This window comes from Etheostoma cragini, chromosome 10, assembly GCF_013103735.1.
Source record: "Etheostoma cragini isolate CJK2018 chromosome 10, CSU_Ecrag_1.0, whole genome shotgun sequence".
NCBI lineage: Eukaryota > Metazoa > Chordata > Actinopteri > Perciformes > Percidae > Etheostoma > Etheostoma cragini.
The window spans coordinates 6,937,679-6,945,180 of record NC_048416.1 but is presented as its reverse complement, the minus strand read 5'-3'; the positions used below and the strand labels follow the sequence as shown (position 1 = coordinate 6,945,180).

General features: G+C 46.8%; 1 pseudogene; it reads right to left on the bottom strand.

The window, feature by feature from the left end:
- Positions 1 to 3,179: 3,179 nt before the first annotated feature.
- Positions 3,180 to 6,248, bottom strand: LOC117952284 (annotated as a pseudogene).
- Between the last annotated feature and the right edge of the window lie 1,254 nt (positions 6,249 to 7,502).

Sequence of the window (7,502 nt, the reverse complement as noted above, 5' to 3'; positions counted from 1 at the left end):
AGTACCGATATTGTTGTGGGCATTTTAACCCGACTTTGGAGAGCTAACTGACTACACTCCTATTCCCTCCGCCATCTTGTCTCCCCTCCATCTCCACAGTTTTTACCATGTTAAGCTCCAGGCTGTTATGACCACATCAGAAAACCAGCTCATAGATATGTATACGTAGATTCCGCCACTGGCTTGTGAAACGCAGCTCTTCCGGTGCCATCTCGGAGCAGACATCTGACTCGTTTTGCCACAGAGACTCATAGAAAAAGACAGAATTTTTTGTGACTTTTGGATGTACATGTGAAAATGAAATGCCAAACTAAGAAATCTGGAATAAGATAATACATTTCACAAGAGGTAACATTAATCCTTCTTTGTGACTGTCCTGATACTGAATTAAACTTATGCTTGCTTGCATCAGATAAAGTATTTTTTATTAGTAATATATAAGTAAGATGCCAAAATCTGTGTTTGTCATGAATGTTATTAATGCGGCAGTTCCAGGGGCCTGTTGCACGAAACCAGCATAAGGGATTAAGCCGGGATATTCAAGTTATCCTGGATGAATTTATCTTGGACTCGGTTGCACGAAACCAGATTGAATTAAGCCGGGATATTCAAGTTATCCTGGATGAATTTAGCTTGGACTCGGTTGCACGAAACCAGATTGAATTAAGCCCAGCCAAGTAACCATGGCGATTTATTCTTTGCGGCTAGCCTGGTCCAGAGCAGGCTAACAGCCAGGCTAAGATTAATCCTGGAGTCTCATATGTCAAATCAGCTGCGGCTCTGATCCGAAATAAACGTGTTGAACAGTTATTCCATTGTCTTCTGCAAGTGTTTTGCTTTATTTTTATTAACATGCATTAGCCTACTTGTCACTATTGTTGTCGTGAGTTGGATTTAAACCCTACTACAGTTGTGTAGATGGTTAGAAATAGTTGCACTGGCACCGTGATGCGGAGTGGGACTTTTCCCGGTGGGACTGTAGTGTGTAGAGGCTGTCTGGCGTGCGGCAGCTGCCCGGTGGCCGGTGCCCGCAGGTAGACCTGTGCATTGTGTCAGTGTCCACTCTCTTTGTAAAAGTAAGATGAGCAGCGCAGCGTCCGTGGTCTCAGCTTCAGGTTACAGGACTCGCTCCGAAGATTAAGTGTGACGATATTAATGTAGCAATATTCCCAGATGATATTAATGGCAGACTGGTCAGAGACCAATACATTCATGATTTTATTTTCTTGTTGCTTGTCCTTCTCAAATAAAGGGTAGTTGGTGTTACTCCTTAATAAGTGGGCCTAATGTTTTTTTTTTTATTATAGCTTACATGGGTTTCATTACCTTCCAAATAAGTCTCACATCACGGGAGTAATAACGTGGCCTATATACAGTATGTATATAGTTTACATTCATCAAACCGGGAACACCACAATGCTTCTTTTGGTGCTGTCACTTGTCAGAAGAATAAAAAAACATGATTATTGTTTTTCATATGCTCACAGCGTGTATTGAAGTCACTTAATTTTTTTTCTACTTGTTGTCCCTTTCTGATTGTTCTGTATGAACATTAATTGTACAAAGATTTAGGAATATTTTATAGAGATTAGTGCATGGTTGTAAAACATGTTCTCACGTTGTGAATAAGGGTTTGAAATTAAGCCTAAAGTCCTTTTAAAGGGTCCATTTCCCGAGGAACATTAGTTCCCTCTGCTCTCTTTTGAGGCAAAGGCTATATTTTTAATCGCCACACATTCAGTCGGTTCGCTATGTTGGGCTTTTTCTCTCCGTTTGATAAGAGCGGTATTTCCCTTTTTGCATATTCTTCCGCTCCTCGTTACTTTCCATTAGAAGCTGCTGCTCTAGGGTGAAACATAATGCGCATGCGTCTTCTCAATTCTGCATCAGTAAATCTGTGATCGATACCGTGGTCTATTTAAGAAAGCTGTGAACGTGCAGTTATCCCAGCTATCTACACCTGGCTAGACATAGCTTCACCTGTTCATCCCGGCTCGGCAAACGTGCAACCGATTTAAGCCGCGCTGAGCAGATCACACTAAGTCGAGCTGCGCTTTTTCACTCATCCTGAATATCTTTATTCTACTTTCGTGTAACAGGCCCCAGGTTGAACTAAAGCCCTTGAGTGGCTACTTGAGGTAAGTCAATCCCCATCTCTCTTATTATTGTTATTATTGTTCTCATTATTATTATTATTATTATGGGCCTTAAACCTTTCAACATCTGTAAAGGGATTGCATGTTTTTTACAATTCAGCCATTACATATTTTGGTTTGAAAACACAATTTTTTTTAAATTTAACCAATTATCCTGTATCATAAATATGTGTCTGACATTTGCAGCACAATAAACTGCTTGAACAACATATCGGATAGACCTCCTGTCATGTGGGCAGCAATTCGCACCGTTATATGTTTGTCTCTCTCCTTGTTTTGTCCCCACTGTGTCTGTTGTATCAGTAAGTGTGTGTTTGTCTCCCACTGTGTCAGTGTTATCTGTTGGTGTGTGTTGGCCTGGAAGTAGGTCAAGGGGCATGGCTGGTGATCTCCTCTCAGCTCAGCTGTTGGCAATTCCGCTGATGCATACCTGCACCGCTGCCGCTAATCACTCATCTACCCCGCAGTACATATTCCTAGGTTTGGCTCTTCCTTGGCGCCAGATCTTGGTTACCAGTGTGCTAACCAGGCCAAAATCGTGTTCTCAGGATCTTCAGTTTGTTGTTGAGTTTTTTTTCCCTTGTGTTTTGCTAACGTTTAGACAAACTCCTTGCTGTTCCCCCGTCAAACCACCGTTTTTTTTGTCCATCCAAATCTCCTGCTTTGTTAGACATACAGTACATGCATTTGAAAGTACATCACGTCAGGACCAATATGACTTACGAGTCAACGTATCTCTCTAATGAACAGCAGCGGCCAATCCGGTACCTATGTGGATCTGTTACCGTTTTTCAACTGCTGGTAAAAGCTCTAATTGCCTCGACTCTACTCAACTCGACGCACTCTGCGTTCGTTTTCCATTGCTGATTGTGTAACGCGACAGCGTGGCTGGTCACGATAGCTACACAGCCGGAAACAGCCATGATGTAATTTTCAACGCAACTCACAACACCACGTTGGAGGTGTGTTGTTTTTGAATCTCGGCATGTGGCTACTTGCCACAGCCAGAAGGAAATTTTTGTTTCAGAAGAAGCTGAAGGAAGCAACAAAAATCACCACTGAAAAAACAGGAGTTTTGGAATTCCGACTGAGTTCAGATGTCAACATGACTATCGACACAAAAGGGCAAATTAAGTTTCCTGCTCACGTTAGCTAACATTTGCATGTGTTCAGGGTCACAGTCAGTATTTACTATACGCTATATAAAGTACATAAACTTTTGCAACCATGACTACACACCAAAATATGTATGCTTTGTACTGTCTGTGTTTCAGAGCATTCACGCTTTGCAAATTTGCCGCCGCAGACCGTCTGGTGGGTGTTCGATGTACGACGGGTGAAATCTCTGGCTCTGACCTGCTGTGTTTCGTATAATCCTCATGAGAGTCATGGAGAGGTTGATGACAACAACTGGGATGCATCTGGGCCAGCAGAGCCAGTAGGGACACTGTCACAGGGTGCAGAGGAAGAAGACCGGGATGTACGGGAGGGTTTGATGCGCTACTTGTAAGCTAAATAAAAACATTTCTTTAGTATATTAAAGAAAAAGTCTCTTGTTTTTGGCTTGTGTTCACAGGCTTGGTTGCGTATTTGATTTGTTTTTTGATTTTGATTTGGCATATTAACCGCCCACAACGGCTGCGCCTCTGCGGAGGCTGGAAGGGCCCAACCTCAGCTGGTGCCTCATCATGACAAGGGTTTGGGGCATCCACAGTGGGAGGCTCGGGAGGGGACGGGTTTTGGGGCAGAGCCGGTGGCCGACCATGTCGTGGGGGTTTCGTCAGGTCAACAGGCCTGGCCATGTCCAAGTGACCAGGTTTGAGGAGGTTAATGGAAAGTCGCTCTGGTTTCCCGCCCCTGTCCACTACAAAATGTTTGTCACCCGACTCCAAAACTCAAAATGGGCCCACGTAGGGCAGGCATAGCGGTCCCCTGTGGGCCTCCTGGCGGATGAAAACATAGTCAGCCGTCTGAAGCCCAGCGGGGATGTGTGACTGAGGAAGTCCGAGACAGGAAGCGGGGACAGGCACAAAAAGTTGTGCAGTTGTGGATTGTCCAGTAAAGTAGACCGCTGGAGAGTAGCAGACCAGGGAACTGTGGCAGTAGGGACAAAATCCCCTGGAACCTGCAGCGGCTGTCCATAATCCAGCTCCGCTGAAGAGGACTGGAGGTCTTCCTTTGGCGCAGTCCTGATGCCGAGCATCACCAATGGGAGCTTGTCAACCCAGTTGCTGTCTTTAAGGCATGCAGGGCAGCCTTCATTGACCTATGAAAACGTTCACAGAGTCCGTTAGCCTGCGGGTGATATGCGGTTGTATGGTGGAGCTTCACTCCAAGGCTCCGTGCTACAGCATTCCACAGCTCTGATGTGAATTGTGCTCCACGGTCATATGGAGTGCCAAAACGGGCAACCCAAGTGCCAATAAATGCCTGTGTCATCTCGACAGCCGTCACTGAAGTCAGTGGTACAGCCTCAGGCCAGCGGGTGGTCCTGTCAACCATGGTAAACAGGTATGTGAAACCGTTAGAGGGGGGCAGGGGACCAACCAGATCAGCGTTTACATAGTCAAAACATCTCTCTGGAACGGGGAACCACTCTAACGGGGCTTTAGTGTGGCGGTTCACTTTGGCCCGTTGGCATTCAACACATGTGTGGGCCCAGTCTCTAACGTCCTTCTTGAGGCTGCGCCAAACAAACTTTGCTGCAACCAGTTTTTGTGACGCTTTCGAACCTGGGTGGGAGAGACCATGAATGGCATCAAAAACTTTACGTTACGTTAAGAGTTTGGTGCCGGCATCCCCAAAAACCACATTCTCAACTTGCAGCCCAGTAGTCGAGGTCCTCAGGAGTTCCACGTCCAGGTCTGTGGTCTGATCCATTGCCATGTGATTTTAATCCAAACCAAGATGGGCTGCCCCTGCTACGGCCCGTGACAGGCAGTCTGCCACGTGGTTGTTCTTTCCGGCAACGTGCTGCAAGTCTATAGTGAACTCCGAAATGTAGGACAGATGACGTTGCTGGCGGGCGGACCACGGCTCAGCCACCTTGGCCATGGCAAAAGTCAGCGGCTTGTGGTCCACAAAAGCAGTGATGTGTCAGCCTTCCAGTAGGGAACGAAAATGTCTGACGGCAAGGTAGAGACAACAGCTCTCGGTTGAAAGTGCTGTACTTCCGCTCACTGGGGCGTAACTGACGGCCAAAGAAAGCCAGCGGCTGCCAGGCCCCACCCACCCACTGCTCGTAGACAACCCCGACAGCGTAGTCCGAGGCATCTGAGGTGATGGCGATGGGGGCTGTAGGAGAAGGGTGAGCCAACAGGGTGGCATTCGCTAGGGCTTCCTTAGTGGCAGCAAACACCTTGTCCCTGCTCTCAGTCCAGTCCACATCCTGCTTGGGTTTACCTTTCAAAGCCTCATGCAAGGGCTGCATGAGCTGAGAGCTGCGAGGAATGTAGCAATGGTAAAAATTCACCATGCCCAGGGACTCCTGCAGGGATTTGACAGTGAGGGGACGCGGGAACTGTGCGACCGCCTCCACTTTTGAAGGGAGGGGGACGGCCCCGCTCTCAGTGACTCTGTGTCCTAGGAAGTCAATGGTGGAGAGACCAAACTGGCACATGGCGGGGTTGATAATTAGTCCATGTTGGCTCAGCCGCTCAAACAGGGTGCGAAGGTGTGCCAGGTGTTGAGATTTGCATGTGCTCGCCACCAGGATGTCATCCAGGTACACAAAAAGAAAAGGCAGGTCCCGCAAAACTTAGTCCATGAGACGTTGAAAAGACTGAGCTGCTTTTTTCAGTCCAAATGGCATGCGCAGGAACTCGAACAGACCAAACGGCGTGATCACTGCTATTTTGGGAACGTCCAGTGGGTGTACTGGCACCTGATGATAGCCCCGGACAAGTCCAATTTGGAAAAGATCACCTTACCCGCCAGATGCGCGGAGAAATCCTGTATGTCCCCGCCAAACCACTGTACTTCGAAACACAATTCCACGTACCTCGTTCCATATGTGTAGATGGGGCTACCGTTTGCACCTTCCAGTGGGGGGCCATGGCCGCCGGTCAATATGTCCAAACGGGATGCAGTCATGACGCTCCTCTGTGCCCCCGTGTCACACAGAAAACGTCGTCCGGAGATGCTGTCACAGATTAAAAAAAAACCTGCCCAAGCGGCCGGCGCTCAGTAGTGGCCATGAGCGTCGGCCGCTTGGGCAGTTTTTTTTTCACACAGGGCCATGATGGTTTGGATTTTTTTTCACCTTTAATAATAAACACCTTCATTTACAAATTGCATTTTGTGTTTACTTGTGTTATCCTTGACTATTGTTTAAATTGGTTTGATGTTCCGAAACACTTAAGTGTGACAAACATGCAAAGGAACAGGAATTGAGGAAGGGGGCAAACACTTTTTCACACCACTGTAGTGCAGCTCTTACTTGGGAAGGCAGCTGATCCAGGAAAAGCTTAACAAACTGAAAATCGGGTCTGTGCTCAACCAAAAGGTCCATCATGCGGTCCATTAGCTCAGACGGTTTGCTGTCACCCAGTCCTTGAAGAGAGAAAAGCCTACTGGCTCTCTCGGCGTCCGACAGTTCCAATGTTTTCAACAGGTGGGCCTTGAGTGCTGCATACTTCCCAGTAGCTGGAGTTTTTTTTAGCAAGTTCACCACCCTGGATGTTTTTTTTTAACTTCCGAGGGCAGACACGACGTAGTAGTACTTTGTTTTATCCGCGGTGATCTCCCGCAACGTGAACTGCGCTCCTGTTTGGGCGAACCATGCAGACGCCGATGATTCCCAGAATTCGGGGAGTTTGAGGGTGACAGCGTTTGCGGTCATGATCGTGACGTGTCTCTGGATCCGTCCAGCAGACTAAAAAGTCGGGGTCACTAGTGTGGAAATTGTGGAGAGATGTGTAGTGGAAGTTTCTGTTCAGCGAGGGAGGAATTTGTGTTGAAGAAGAGACGTTGTTGAAACAAAATAAAGACAGGCTGCAGACTGGATTAAAAGTTTAGATATTCGGTGGAAGAGTTTAATTATTTTCTCGAGAGAATAACCAAACAAAATGACAAGAATGGCAGTTCACAATGAAACAGAGTAACAAGGTGACCCCACAATCCTGGTGCCCGCGTAACACTAGACACCTCCTTATATCCTCTTCTGCCCCAACAGAAAACCCTATCATGTTTGGAAAAACACTCTGATCTTAAACAAAAACACTTCATCTTATTCTTCAGACTTACTGGAGCCAGTTGCTGTCCCTGCACATCTGGTTAGTGCGTCAAAAGATGGCTGTGGTTGTCATTCTACCTTAGAAGTTCAGAGATTTATCTTTTCCATAGATT